Genomic DNA, 16,740 nt, shown 5'->3' with positions numbered 1-16,740 from the left:
GTAAGTGAAAAGTAGGTATATACATGTATTTTCAAAAAAAAAAAAAAAAAAAAAAAAAAATTTAAACGACTTCGTAAATTTGGAGTAGGTTAAGACTTTTTCGTTCAGGGAGAGCTACTATAACTTCAATAGCTTTCTTGGATTCGATTTCACAGGTGAAACAATCTGTATTTTGATGCAGAAGGCCATATAGTCGTGTATGTATTTCCATTTCTAATTGGATTTGAATTTCCGCTATATATATTTCAAAAAATTATAACAAGGTTCTGTCCTAAATATATCTGAAGTCTTCACTCTGAGTCCTAATTGCTAAGGGTTCTTTATTTTTTAATTTAAGAACATGTAACAATAATCAGTCTGTTATAAAATTTATCTAATGAGAAACCCCCTATGAGAAGCGTGTCCAAAACCCGTGTTCATACCAAATTCCACAGGACTTGCCGAGGTTACATTCGACAAAGATCGACCCGTTGGAACGGGGAAGGAGTGGGGGGGGGGGAGAGGACATGTCTCCAATAATTTTTAAAAGCAAATTTCGGTTGCAAGCCTAAGCAATAACATGTGACGGTCTTTTCTTTGGCTTGTCAAGGAATTTCAGTTCGGGTTGTACCCTCCTCCGAAAAAAATGTTTCTTGAGGGCTTCTACATGTAACGTAACAGATCCTGTTTTGTACTAGTTATGATAAACTCAAAATCGAAGTCCGTCCACGCTGTCTGCTTATTTTATGATATCGATTTTCTTCTAACTGCTGAAGTGAATGTATCCATTGATCTGCAAAATGCTGCGATGCGGTAAACCGGATCGAGTTTTGCTGTGATGGAATCAAAACAAATGGTAGCAGGGCATTATCTTCAAAGTTAACACATACATTTTCAAATGTAGTTATAGGTAAGAAAAACATTTCTTTTATATAAAAATGTATTTTCTATTAAATTTTGATTGAATCATCTGTACACCGAATCATCTGAATGATATGCACTTGAAGGAGATTCAATCTCTGATATACATGTATATAGAATTTAATTTTACATCTATTACCGTCACCCTATGAATATACGGGGTAAATGTTTATTAGAATAACGAGTCTGTATTCTAGGAATGTGGACTGTTGTTAGTCCATATTTCAATCTTTGTGGTTCATTGATTTCCGTGGAAAGCGTAACGTTAATCAATACAGAACAACAAAAGCTGCAGGTTTACATGATTTATAAATAGTGTAAAGCACCATCAAACATGTACATATACAGTAAATCACAGTTATATCGAATACGCTAAATATAATGAACTGACGCTTACAACTATAAGTGATTTTCATTCCCCGTGGCTTTAAACTATATTGTGAACTTAACGGATATAACGAATTACGTACATGTATGTTTATAACGAAGCATAATCGACAGTCCCTGGTACTTCGTTATAAGCGTGTTTTACAGAGAGAGAGAGAGAGAGAGAGAGAGAGAGAGAGAGAGAGAGTTATCAAAGTCGTCTTAATTAAATTCATACACAATGTTTTGTGTTGCACCACTTCTAAATTTTTACAAATTCATATTAGAGCCTAATTTGTTTTAAAAACTTGTGATAGGTTCTTGGTAATTTCGATATGTCTTTGCCTTAAGAAAAAGCACAGGAATATATTAACTGCGAACACATTTCTTCATACCTCGTCCAATTTTTATACATATACCAAATTATAATGAACCTATATTTTACCAAAATATGCGATTTCCTCATCAGTCCTATATCTACGAGGGTTGTACATGAAGTTCGTGAACGATGGCGTTTTTTGTCAATTCATTGTCCAAGATACACACATTGTATATACTTACATATTTCTTATGAAAATCTAAGTCAGAATAATTTGGTTTTGATTGATTGAACTTAATTTTTTGTAAAAATGCCGACCTTAAAGTTTGCAGATAGTGTGTTCAAAAGTTATTAAAATGATTATTTTTTTTTCAAACTACAAGTCAAATCTTAATTGAAATCAGTGTTTCGTAAATAAAGTGACTACTGTCATTTTCCGATATTTTATATCGGGCAGCTGGTGGAATATCAAGAATAAAAATGCAAGAAATTAAATGTGTCTTTGGAAACGCCAGAAAAAATAGTGTGCGAATCGAATCTGAACAATCATAGAATTGTTTTTAGATATATAGATAACTCAGCGTCAGAGACAAAATATTTATTTAAAAACTGGTAATCGGAATATCTCTATTTCATTGATTTAAAATTGTTATAAGCGGTTTTTCGACGCTGTTTACAATTTATGAGACAATATGTACAGAAAATGATAAAACAGCTTGCTGTTATTTGGTGAAAATATGATATCCTTATTGATAATATCATTATGAATTTAATTAGGTTAAAACGGACTTATCGGGACCGTGCAGCCTGATATCTAAAGTATTTATACTCATGTCGTTCATAAAACATTGTGTATTGTTTTCATTTTTATAAATTCACTCCATTATGGTCAATATTAAAATATTATAGTTCACATGCACTCGGCAGTGTTGCATTAATTTGTAAAGAAACTAGATGAGTCTTAACGCCACGATTGCCCCCCCCCCCCTTACACACACACAGGCAGCCAAATTTTCAAATGCCTAATTTAGTTTCAAATTTGTTTGCACAAAAGATTATTTTTCTAAGTTCAAGGGACATAACTACGATAAAAACTATACAATGTTAATCTTATTAATGTGGCTCTCTACATCAATGCTTATACTTCTTAAATAAAACACTGAGTCACAAGATGGCAGTTTAAATGTTTTGTGAAATTGTTTGTATAGATCGATTTGGTCAACTATTATCAAAGCCAAGTGGTTATTTAAAGTATCAGATTTGTGAACGGCAAATCCCAAATTCGAATCCCGCCTGGACTTTTGTTCATATTTACTGAATTAAATTTGGGTAAAATTCCTGCATATGCAATTTCAACCTCATACACACATCACTACAAAAGCTAGAGAACGGAAACTGAAATTTATTTTATTTTTTTTCTAAGTTCAAGAGGGACAACTCTGTCAAAAATCATCGAACCACGACTTAATTCAAACTTGACCTGTATTTTATGATAAAATTCCTGCATATACAATTCCAACCTTATGCATATTCATGTATCCCTACAAAAGTAAGAGAGCGGAAACTGATTTTGTTTAATTTTTTCTAAGTTCAAGAGGGATAACTCTGTCAAAAATCATCGAATCACGATCAAATTCAAACTTTACCTGTATTTTCTGGTAAAATACCTGTACATGCAATTTCAACCTTTTACATACATCCATACAAAAGTTAGAGAGTTGAAATTGAAAATTTCTTAGTTTTTCTGAGATCAAGAGGGATAAGTTTGTCAAAAACCATCGAACCCTGACCAAATTCGAACTTGACCTGTATTTTCTGGTAAAATACCTGCATATGCAATTTCAACATTAAACGTACATCCTCTAAAAAGTTAAAGAGCGGAAACTGAAAATTTCTTATTTTTTCCAAGTTCATTTGGTCATTCGGATGAGACCGTATAAACAGAGGTCCCGTGTTGCAGTATAGGTGCTGGCACGAAAAAGATCCCTCACAAGGGCCCTAAGCGCCGAGTATAGGTCAAAATTTGCAGCTCTCCACCGGCAAATGGTGGCGATTCCATATGAGTGAAAAATTCTCGAGAGGGACGTTAAACAACAACAAACAAACAAACATCTAAGTTCAAGGAGTTAGTTGAGGAACTTGCAAGGATTCACTTCAGTACTATATTCTATCAATACTATTCTGTCAATCAGTGTACATAACCATTCATGCATTGAATTATTTTAATTTACACAGCATCCTAAGCTGCTTTAGATTAAATGATAAGGGTTCTTTAGATTCATCCCCAAGTCCTAAGGGAAGTATATGAAACTCTTATTACCTTCAAAATGAAAGGCAACTTTAAAATTTCTTACGAAGGCTACTGCAAAAGTAGATGGGTGCTAATTAGATAAGGCACATCCCTGCATTATCACTGGATGCTCGTCGAGTTTGATATGAGAAATAACACTAATAGAAAATAAAATCGAATTCGTCAAATTCAGATGTCTACTGAGAGTAGTACATGTATATGAACGGAAAGAGTCAAATGAACATCAAGCATTAATTTTCACTACATTTGACCTTTAGGTAAATAAACTTGTTATTAGGGGATAGAAAAATTATATCCAGAACATTTTATGAACTTAAATTTTCATGTGCGAATTCTTTGTCCTTGATATTTGACTGTAATGTCAAAAGCTTTACTATCATGTTCATAGCCATTTTATAGCCAATATAAATTAGAAGATTAAGGGACGCTTGAAATTTACCTCGTTAGTAATAACTATGTTTAGGAAACTGCGAGATTGGATAACATTGTTTTGTTGAAATTGTGCAGTCCACAGTCATCAAATAATTGTATCAACAATTATCACTGTGATCATATTCATTTAACTTTCGATAATAATAGAAGGATTCTTCGTATGGACACGGCAGCAAATTAACAAGTAGAGCGAAAATACAAGGGTTGACCAGGAATGGAACAGGGAAATCCTACATTACTAGTCAACAAAGCCGATACCGGCCTATGGTCCATATCGCCCAAACAACTGCAGAACACTTTATATTTGATGGAAACTTTGTGTCAGCCGTATGTTTCTCTCTTTTTCAGATCTAAAATAGCCATGGCTTTTCTCTGGGACACCGGAAGGCAGAAGCTGAGTGCCCTCTTGGCTGTTCTGGTTGTCATAGAGATCTTTATAATCTGTGTCGTTGTTCGTTATGAGCACAAGTCGGCAATCACGCATGCGCTACTGAGACAAGAAATGGAAATTCGACGAGTGACACCACGAAGCATCGACGTGATATAAACACCGTAATCAATGTTTTGCCACTGAGAGATTAAAATTGCATCTTTGCAACGAATTTAAGGTTTAGTTGAAAGAAGGGAAACTATATTCACCCAATGACATGCAATATTGCAACTTACATAAAAGAGGACTTATAATATTATAATGTATATACAATGTAATAACTGGCTGGCAAAGTACTTTGACTATGCACTTTTATTTTACTTGTAAATGATCAAATAAAACTCTGAAAAAAAAATGAAAAGTTTCTTTTTGATATATAATATAATTCACAACCCCCCAGTAAATTGAAGTTGAACTTTAATGACTTTAATGACAGAAAAATCTGTTATAGTACATGCAGCACAACTGCAGTTGGACACTCTTGAGAATGCTCTGTTTATATACTGACATGCAAAGGAAACGCAACATCCTATTTTAGGAGAAAAAAAATAACATAGTGTATTACTTTGTATTTAAAAAGTAATGGCATGCTCAGCTTTGCAATGTCGCTAATTTAACGGTTGAATGATTTTCATACCATTACTGAAATATAGGTTTGAGTCCGCTTAACAGAAATAAAAAAAATAATTGCATGTTTAACAAGACTTTTGGCAATATTCCGGGAAAAATTCTCCTTTCCTTTCCCTAAGTGATGCCTATGCTTCCTCAAAATGACTGGAAGCAGGCATTTCCAGTGCTCTAGCTGGACATTCTCAAAATAAAGGTGGAGAGTTGAAAATATGCAAACATCACACCTTGTCATACTCTATAACGAGTCATTATAACATAAATGTCAGTCCATGGACAGGAAGTCCAAAGGTTACTGCACTGCTCCAGGCTGACTTTAGCATCTAAAACCCAGATACTTAAAATGTCATAGAATATTTCACTCATCAAGAGATTGATGAATCTAATGCATCGTAGAAATTGAGGGAGGTGCAATTGTTGTGCATTGCAGACTTGCACGAGGTAATTGAAAGGCCGTGGGTTAGGTATTTGTTACTTTCTAAATTAGAAAACACCATTCAAAGTTTTAATCAAATTTCTGATGGTTTTAAACGTAGTGTTACCTTACTTTATTAATTGTTTGAAAGTCATTGGATAAAAAATTCAATAATTTGTAGGCTGTGTTTCTTTTGCGTTTCAGTATTTTACATTCAATCTTCTACATAACGAGAGAAAGAAAATAAATATAGAATAATAGGTGGTTTCTCGATTTTGTTTTTAAAAAAGTGGGTTCCATGGAATGTTAAAAAATATATCAAGCATTAGATTAAATGTTATTTTCAAGAAAAAAAAGATAATGTCTTTCGAAATATTTATATTGTACTCCTTTATTAGCCGACCTTTTTTTTTATTTTCTTTGAAGCAGAATTTATTCAAAAAGTTAAAAATGAAAAGAAAAAAGCATATTCAAATATATCGACGACGTTTTATCTAGGGCAGTGTATTGACCAAAATATTTCTATCAAAAAGGTTTGGAAATCATTTAATGCATAAATTTGATAAAATATTACCAAAATGGAAGTTCATGTCTCACTCTCTTTACAAAGTACACTTCAAATTCAAACTTTTAATGACTGTATAACTAACATGTTAAAAACAGTTGTCTATGCATTTTGCAATAGTTTTTTAAGATGTGCTATCTCCTTCACGTTTATTTCATTATTGATCAGTTTTAATTAATAACAACTAGAAATATCTTTTGGTGAATGAAATTCCAAACCTTTTCACAGAATTATAAGAAAAACTCTCTGTCCCACCCGAATTGGAAGCTAGATTTCGAAACGATACAGTCATGAATATGGATACATATTGATTAATCGATATATTTACACAGCCCTAGTTTTATCAATTAACAATAATTTTTTCCATTCATATTTTGACTCTATATATCCCAGTGAACTTGAAATGAAATACACTATAGAGTCTACCACATCTGATTCACTTTTGTATGTTTTACTGACTTTGAGTGATAAATTGTATGACAGATACAGATAACTCTCCTTTTTCTATCGTCAACTTCCTTTTATATAAAGAACATACCAATATAGCTTGCATATGGTGTTTATGTCTCCCAGCATATTCGCTATTCAAGAGAACGCTATGAGTACGATCAATTTTTAAACCGAGAAAGACTATTCAGAAATAAGTCGATGTTACCTTATGGATTTCAACAACCTCAATTAAAGTCAGTATTTCGTAAATTCTATGGTCATTTTAATTACAATTGTTATTATTTATACCATTTATACCATTATTGTTATTAAATATAACCTGTCACTGGGTCGTATTTTGCATTACTTGTTTCATACCAGTAATTATGCCTTTGTTTTATACTAAATTTGACTAGGGAATGTTCCGTTTACATGATCAAATGATACATAGAGCTCACGGCGGGTCTGACCAGTCAACAGGGGATGCTTACTCCTCCTAAGCAGCTGATCCCACCTATAGAATATCTGGGGTCCATGTTTATACCCTGTTTACAGATTTGTATTGTGTCTTGTTTTTTTTGGAGATTGATATCTATTCGTTATGTTCACCTATTTCATAAATCGTGACAACATTGTCGGGCCAACTTAAATGTGCTTACCGGTATTTTGAAATGAAAAATAGAATCATTTCCTTGTCAACATGACAATGCTACCTAAAGCTTACCTCAAAACGTGGATAATTCAGTAAACAAAAAAATCCTGTTAATATACAAGTATATACCGACTACACTTCTTTATTTTGCAATATTATCTTTCAAACATTTTATTAGTTTATCATTTCTGACTTTGGAGAACATGAGTACAATAATATTGCTGATTATTACAATTGCATGAACTAGGCATTAATTAAAAGCTATATTTGTTTATTTAATTTGCTCTCGCAGTTTCCTTTTAATAGACAGAATTCAAAACAACGTTTCAGATTTAAACACAAGTACTTTTACAGAATTGAAATTAAATTGTGTGCCGATAATCAATTGCAAAACTTCGTTAAACATTTACGAACCAAGTCCTCATCCGTGCTCCTCACAAAAATATGAACTGCAGTGAGGGAGAAACTTCGATGTACTATGGTTCTTTGTTACAACAAATCATCGAGAAGTACTGTATAAATCGAATGTGGATTTTCAGCTCCAAAGACTTTTCAGAAAATTTTAAAATCCCAATTCTTCCCACACAAATTTACGTAACCAAATGTGCCAATCGATCCGCGAAATACAAGTATTATATACATGTATCAATTTCTTTTAAAATGCCCACAATGATTTATTGATTGTATGTTGTTTTACGTCCCATTCGAGAATTTTTCACTCATATAGAGACGTCACCATATACCGGTGAAGGGCTTCAAATTTTGACCTTTACTCGGCACTCAGGGCCATTGGGTAGTGAGAGATCTTTATCGTGCCAACGCCTGCCGTGACACGGGGCCTCGGTTTTTAAGGTCTCATCCGAAGGACCCGCAACTTTCACTTCAAAGTGCCGAGCGCATGGCGAAGGAACAGTTGCTACCCATTTTTTATCGACTTAGGTCAGTCGAGGCCGAGATTCGAACTCACGACCTCCCTGTCACGGAGAGAGTGCTCTACCGACTGAGCTACCGTGAATGGTTGCCCACAATGAAAATATGAGGTTAACAACAATGGTAATTTGAGCGTAATTGTTTTCGTCATCAGCAGATTATCTTCCTTATATATTTTTATGTAAATCTTAATATTACATATTATGGCTCAATCCTACCCAAGGGAGTTATATAAATTAAACAAAATTGAATATACGATTCTTGGAGAGAGAGAGAGAGAGAGAGAGAGAGAGAGAGAGAGAGAGAGAGAGAGAGAGAGAGAGAGAGAGAGAGAGAATCACTTGAAATATCAAACTTTCCTATAGCATTGGTTTATCTCATTATTTATTTAACTTGGAAAAATCAGGCTGTTTACAACATTCAATTCTAACTGTTCATAAGTATGCATTACATTCTACATTAAAAGAATGACGAAGCGAATGATGAATGGCTTATTAGCCATATTTTATTTCACCTGTAAATAATTTAGGTTCATTTTATTTCAATTTGTAAACCAATTTTCTGACGATTAGAAATAATAATAGTTTGAAATTTATGGAGGAAATTAAAGTTATTTGTTGTCAGAGTCAAATACAGTTCATGGTTATTGAATATTTGCTTTACAAGAAAACAGTTTTGGTGATTTTTTTTTACTCTTTTTCACAAAACTTATAGATGTTACACACATTTGTCTTCAAAAGATAATGTTTTTATATTAATTATTGAAACTTGCTTGACAATTACGCCTGAAACAGTTGTAAACATGAATGAATTTTTGTATGTCATCTTACTTCAAGGATAACGTTTCCTGCAATACGTACATGTACACATCACTAACTTTTTACATGCAGGGATAGTGTTACGATGTTCCATTGATACCCCCCCCCCCTTTCCTGAAATTTATGCACATTTCAGAATCAGCAAAATTTGACTTAGATGCTCACAAAGCATGCTCACAAAATGCTCAGAAAGCATCATGATGAAAAAAAATATTCAGTTGCCTTCTTTTCCCATTATATATAAAATGAAATAACTCTTATCGCGAGATCCTTTCATGTATTGAAATAGTAGATAGTGTAAACCCGCAAAGTATAAATGCATAACAATCTTTGGTATGCCATCCCACCGCCTAAATCTTACAAAATTTTTATAAAAGTAACATAAAACATTACCCCCCCCCCCCCCCCATATTTTTAAGGAGTTTTGATTGATTATATGTTTTAAAAACATTTTCTCCTTGTTGAAGTAGCTGTGAAAGCACTTCTTCGCCTAGCACATTAACATGTCTCAATACTTTTTCTAAAAGTTCACAGAATATTCCATTATCTTTTTACCAATCTATGTAAGTATATTTGATTTTCAAGTTAATGCAGGGTATAGAGGTTTAAATTATAAATGCACCAAATGCCTTCAAAATGTCCAATTATCAAAAGCAATCAGTAATTTGCCACCTTTTCTCACGACATTCCATATTTAATGATCCCAGATAGTATTTAGCTATAAATAAACGGTTGTTGAGTTACAAAGCACTGCCAAGACTTAGAAGGCAGAGAAAAGTTTGATTTAAAATGGATTCTTGTCGGTTGTTCATTGTAGTCTTCATTGCAACACTTTATTTTGACGTGTATGAAGGTGGGTCTCTCTCTTTCTCTCTATCGTCAGAAAAATGCACGATTGAGTGACGTTAAAAATAAAGGGAAATGCTCAGAAGTAGTATATAAATTAATGAACAAACTCGTCTTATACTTAATCAACATTTACCTTTTTATCTCTAGCCGGGCATAATACATGTCTTACTGAGGTTTGGAGAGTAAAATTGATATTAAAAAAGAATTGAGTGAAAGAATCACTTCCATACCAACACCAGAGGGAAATAGACTTCGCTTTAAACCTGGGCTTTTTAGATTTGGATGCAGGAGGGTTGAATACACATAAATGCAAATGATACTCGAACATTATATTATTGAAATTGTACAGAGTCAATTACTGTTAGAAGACGTATTTATTACATTTTTATTTAACCATCCTTACTTTTTGCTTTCTACCAAATTCATATTTTTGCATATTGAAATTCAATACTTAACAATTGAAAGATCGATGAACAATGTACATGTAATTTGAAATTTCAATAATTGTAATTTGAATTCACAGTAAAAAAGAAATAGCTTATGCTTCAAGTATTTTTTTAAATATATATTTTTATAGTTTTACGCAGATTAAGGATGACTTGTAATGAAAGCTTTGATAAATGTTTAAACTAAGATACATTAATAAAGATATATACAAATTAAAGTATTTGAAAAATATATTATAATACGCCATTGAGATACGTTGAATGATAAATGAAACAAACTTGATGCGGCTAAAATTATCTATTAATTTAACAGACATACATTAACTTGATTTCTCGTGATTTTTGAAAGGAAAAGTTTGCTCTGTCCTAAAAAGAAATTACTTTCTGCTGAGGGAAAAGGCTTCAAAATTTAAATCTCTATGCTTCCTCCACAAAATTGTCATAATCAGCAAAACCTTGCCCAAGAATCACCTCGTGTTATTTACATTTTTGTTTGAATTTCATTTTAATTCAATCTTTAAGATGATTTTCAGCATAATGAAAATTGTATTAAATAAAGCAATGACCATTTGCCATCAATCTCCATTGTCTTTAATTTGTGTCCGTGAAGTATATTTTAACAATTTGAAGTAAGACTTTACATGGAAATTGAAAGTAATGAAGACATTATGAATTTGAATTTAACTATAGAAATTACTAAATATCAAAATTAAATTTCTGTATTTCCTCTTATTGATAAGTACATATAGTACTCACTTGATAGAATACTTCTTAAGGTCCCCCCCCCCCCAGTTATTTTGACATGTACAAGGCTTGCGTACTCACGGGGTTAGAACCATGTGTTCCCGGGAGGTGTCGTAAAAGAGTAAAAGAATTTGTTGAAGCGTTTGATAGAATTGTGTGTACCAAAGACGAAAGTAAGCCTAGTGATTATTACATCGTTTCACAAAATAAATTGTTTGGGGAAAAAAGCTAGGGTTGATTTTCCTGCTTTTGACCTAAAATGAATTACGACAAGAAAATCTATTTTAAATTAAGTCAAGATTTTTTTTTTTTTTACAAAATTTTTAGATGTTTAATTCTATAGTGGAGACTTAATGACTAAATTCAAATAAATATACATTTTCATTGGAAGAAACAGTTGTACGATTGTCAAAAAATCAAGTATTTCCCAAAACCGGTTTTTAAAATTAAATTGGTAAAAATTTATAGAATGAAGAATCTTTTTGTATTAAATTTTATTACTGAGCAATAAGGTAATGGCATGTAACTATACAGTAAATCTATGTACATGGATGTCATAGGGATCTTGAATTTTGCTTTCTTATATCCTATTATTTTTATTCATAATAGTATAAAGAACTTATTGCAAATTTATTTTTCAGAAAAAGTCATATCCGAAATTTCCTGGAAAGCGATTTCATTATACCGAGCTTCACTTTAAACATACAAATTATAATTACAAAATATAAACAACCAAGCAATTTTTCATTTACAAAGTTAACATACATGTACCTGAAAAGACTGGAAACATACAATGTACCTAGCATAAATAGATGAACTGATCTAAATATATATTTATACATATATGAATATAAATTGTAATTTTTGAAATTAAATGATAACTATATATAGAAATTCGAATTTTTACAAAATGTGTATACGTTGAATTTTGAACAATATAAATTATTGTTTTCTTAAAAATCTACACAATTAACGTTTTCTTTAAAATGATTCCACCTTTGCGTTGTGTTACACATGTGCTAATCATTGTAATCAAAATTATTTGCAGGGCTAGATAAATTGATTGACTGTATAAATAATGACAAACTTCAGGAAATGTTTTTTTAAGGATCTGCTGGGTAAAAGCTTATCTCTAATGGCAAAAATGAGAAGAAACGATTCTGACATATGCAGGTTTAAAATCCCTAATATGTTTACAAACCTTTTACATTTTTTTAACAAGAAAAAAAAACCACACACGCACAGAGTTGTATTTAAAAGATTCTAGAAAATAATTTAACTGTACTATCAAATAAATGTATGATTTCAGCGAAATGAAGGCTGATAACAGTATCACCGCCAGGAAACTATCGGCGTATTGTGACCATGATGGCCTGCACGCTCTTTTGCAAGTCAAGAACGAGCTGGGAAAAGATTATAGATGCTTCGGAATATAAAAACAAAATTTGCTGTGCTACGTATCAAAACTTCCTGGGAAAAATATCACGAAACTTGCAAAATTAAATTTTAAAAAAATCAGTATAAATTATATTTTAATTCCTGGCCAATTTTGAAAAGTTGATATGCTTGTCAAAAGTAATGCTCAGTAATATGAGATCATAAGCTGGGGGTGTGGAAGACCCTTAAAGAACAAAATATTGAAGTGAAGAATCGTTATTACATGTATAAATGCAATTCAATAATAATTGTTCTTTATCAAAACATTGATATTTGCAGTGATTTTGGAATCAAATTTGCAACTGCATGAATTTGAAACAAACTCTTTCGCGCAAGCCTGTTTTTCTTTAAATCAATATGAATCAATACGAATTTGCATAATGATAAAAGCTGAATTAATGGCGAGGGACAAGGGACAAATACAGATATCAAAAGGTCATCGTAGTGACTAGGGTGGTCAAATAAGAAGTACGATTTCATACCTTTCTAAGCACACACTTAAAACATATCTATCAGTATGATTTATTAAAACAACTCATTTATAGAATTTACTTTTATTAGTTTCTGTAAATCATAAGTATTAAACTCTGATACTCTTAAATATAAAATTTGCAAACGGAGAATAAATTTTACATGTTTATTGAACAAATTAGGGTACTTCTCCTTTGTTTCTACTTTGTTTCTGATTGCAGGTCTACTGCGGGGCATAAAGTTAACCGTGACGCACACAAAAATTCGAATACCGGGTAGGCAGCTGATCTCACCTCTGATAATTTTTGAGGTGCATATTTGTTCTGCTCCTGATTTGTATTGTTTAAATGGACTTTGAGCTTGCATACTGTTCGTTATCGCCATATTTCTTTATTGTGGTTGGGCCGCTGCAGTAAATCGGCTCTTTGAAAACCCGAATTGTTATCAGATTAATGAGAAGTACCTGAATTAGAGAAAAAGAAAAATCATAAAATACATTAAAAAACAGAATTATTTTCTTGTAAAGGAACAATTGAGATCACTGCAAGTAATTAAAGGATTATTTCTGAAGTCAGGAAAATTTATTTCTACTGTTTTTTTTATTACAAAGACGACATCATATAGAATGTTTTATGTAAAACTGGAAGTTGATAAATTAAAATCATTGTGAAAGAAAATAAGGATGCAATTAATAGGATAAATGTTGAAGTCAATTTTTTTTAATTTGATAAAACTTTTACATGATCTGATGCACTTTATACGAGTTTGTAATGGGGACAAATATTATGTAACAACCAGATACATATCTTGATACGTTGTTCAAATTATGTCTTCAGATTAATGACTGTTTACAATTATAATTTGTTTTGTTCATCGTGAAATATATGTATTAAAAAAAAACAACAACAAAAAAAAAAAAAAAAAAAAAAACATTCGCACGTTTGTGAAAACTTGAGACTTTCATAAAAAAGTAAGTGATTAGGTTCTATAGATTCTTTTCTCGTTGACAAAAATCAAAATTTCAACGTTATAATAATGTATATATACATAACGAATAATATGCTATAAGTTATCAATTGAGATAGTTACAAAAATCTGCACTTTCAAAGCTATTACAACACAAATCAGACAAACTTGCTTTATTGTCTAAGTAATCAATCAACGGTGACACATCAGTTGAATATAAAAAAGAAATTTCAATACATTTCTGGAAAGTCGATGCATATTAGTACTATCATTCCAAAAACAGCGTGTCACTTTGTTTAATAAGGCGTGCCAAAGTTTTTAATGTTGATCACCATATTTCTCATCGATTGGATGTTTCATTTCAATGAAATGAATACTACTTTGCATATGAAACAGAGAACCCAGCAATACACTGATCATACTGACCAATCGCATTGAATGATTGTTTACTAGTACTATATTTGTAGCAAGCAGCAAAACGTGGTCAGTTAAATCCATTGTTCATATGCAAAGTAGTATTCATTCCATTGAAATGAAACATCCAATCGATGAGAAATATGGTGATCAACATTTGAAACTTTAGCACGCTCTATTAAACAAAGTGGCACGCTGTTATTGGGATGATAATACATGTAGGACTTGTTTGATTATCAAGTAATTCCCCCCTCCCCCTCGCATATACTTTAAGTGCAGACGAAATACAAACAGTCAAAATTGAGAAAATGAGAATAACACTCATATCAAGAAAAATGTAGTGTAAGGGCCCATTTTGTTATTTTGAATTTTTTTAGTTTTGCATTTAATTTGTACTAAATTCGAAAACATTTTATAATTTGTATGCGCAAAACGCAGAACAGTTGCCTTTTAATAGAGTTATAGCCCTTGCCATCTCCAGGGTTAACCAAGGACAACAATTTTGTTACTTGATAATTTACTTGAAATTTCTTTTTTTTTCAACTCAGTTATCCGCATTTGTTTTTCTAGAATTGAATGTATGTCTGAAATGTTTCTTTTGAAATTAATACTGGGAAAAAAGATGTATAGAAGCTGAATTTAACTCGTAAAGAAAAGAAAATGATTATTTTAATTTTATAATAATGACATTCTTCTATTAGCATTGTACCGGCTGACTGTACTGACGGACATCATGTTTTTGCCTTCTATTAAAAGTTGTTCAGTCACTAAAGTTGACTTTAATTCGTTGGAAATTGCACATACAACTTTAAATTTCTCGCAGAATTCTATGAGTTCAAATTGATGAAAGTAAGGAAAATTGAATTATTAAAAAATGTTTTGAATTGTTACTGTTTTTATGTTAGAAAACATTCTTGTCTCTACAGAAGATGAACAAATTCAGCAGATATACTAATTAATATATTCTATCAGTAAACTTGTCGTGCGTATCCTACATATCTCAAAGAGCCTCCAGATATTGTTTTCTTGTTTCTATTTATAAGATTTATTGGTAACATATATATAATCTATTTAGATGTATAATTGCATATTATCCAGAAAGATATAAATTGCTTTAAGAAACTGTTTCGAAAAACAAGATATGATCAATGATTAAAATCAATTTGGGACGTCACTTTTTTTTTGAGCGCTCCAGTATTTTTCAGGAATGGAGAGCTGCAAATTACATTGAAAAAGGTATTTGCTACTACCAAATTACATTGAAAACGGTATTTACTACTACCAAAGAAAGAACTTGGAAAATTTCATTAACTACATTTTATTTTCATATTAAGAAAAATCATACTGGTACCACTGGCGATCGATCCCGGTACCCTCACCATAATAATCAGACACTCTTTTTTTTCTTTTGTAATCAGACACTCATCTCACTACGCTATCGAAGCTGTTGACATGCAAATGATGGATTTAAATTGTTTGATAACAATTTACTCGCCTTACTCTCTCTCTATATATATTGAATACTACTAATATGATAGATGTATTTTTTTTTATCACGTACTAAACAGCAATTACAAGCATTTAAAAGAGTGGATTTTAAGCGGGTTAATGTACTATAGCACTCCATTTTCTTAAAAGCAATGGGCCTCGGCCACTTTAGGGCTTCGGCTCCATTACTTTTAAGGCATGGAGCGCTACTTGTACATTAACCCTAACTTACACGCTCATGTTGACATCAACATTACAGAGTATTTGCAAACAAAGAATATTATTTTTAAACTGTTATAGTGTGACAATTCTTCTTTTGGGCAACATGAAACCTGTTCTTACTTCTAACAGTAGTCGTATCTTTTTGTAGACTATATTTTTCTCATTTTAAGCAATGCTTTGATAATGGACATTCAAGGCTGCTTAGAGCAAAACGTTGAATATTGCTAATTTTCAGAATCAAAATTTAGTTGTACCAAGCCCAAGAAACACGAGCAATTAGAAACATATAAACATAAATCAATTAAGGCAAAAAAAAAAAAAAAAAAAAAAAATAATTCAAATGGTTCTTGATCTCTTTTGTCGATACTGTGGATGAAAAATAAAGAATGCTTTGTAACATTCCTACCATCAAACACGCATAAATCATTCTCCTTGAATCCTAAATATGAACATCAACAAACAGGAAATACTTGATACAAGGAAATAATTTTTTCCTTGCCTGAACTTTT

The 16,740-nt window shown here is 31.8% G+C and overlaps 1 long non-coding RNA gene across 1 annotated transcript; it reads left to right on the top strand.

Annotated features, from left to right (window-relative positions):
* The first annotated feature begins 801 nt into the window (after positions 1-801).
* LOC133204047 (uncharacterized) lies at positions 802-4,788 on the top strand. Its single transcript, XR_009723518.1, has 2 exons — positions 802-889; positions 4,677-4,788. It is a non-coding gene; the product is annotated as an uncharacterized LOC133204047 (long non-coding RNA).
* The last annotated feature ends 11,952 nt before the right edge of the window (positions 4,789-16,740 follow it).

This window comes from Saccostrea echinata, unplaced genomic scaffold (genome assembly GCF_033153115.1).
Source record: "Saccostrea echinata isolate AGI-Se365-2 ecotype Australia unplaced genomic scaffold, CSIRO_AGI_Sech_v1 ptg000052l, whole genome shotgun sequence".
In the NCBI taxonomy this organism is placed as follows: domain Eukaryota; kingdom Metazoa; phylum Mollusca; class Bivalvia; order Ostreida; family Ostreidae; genus Saccostrea; species Saccostrea echinata.
The sequence above is the reverse complement of the archived record's forward strand: the minus strand, read 5'-3'. Positions and strand labels throughout refer to the sequence as shown.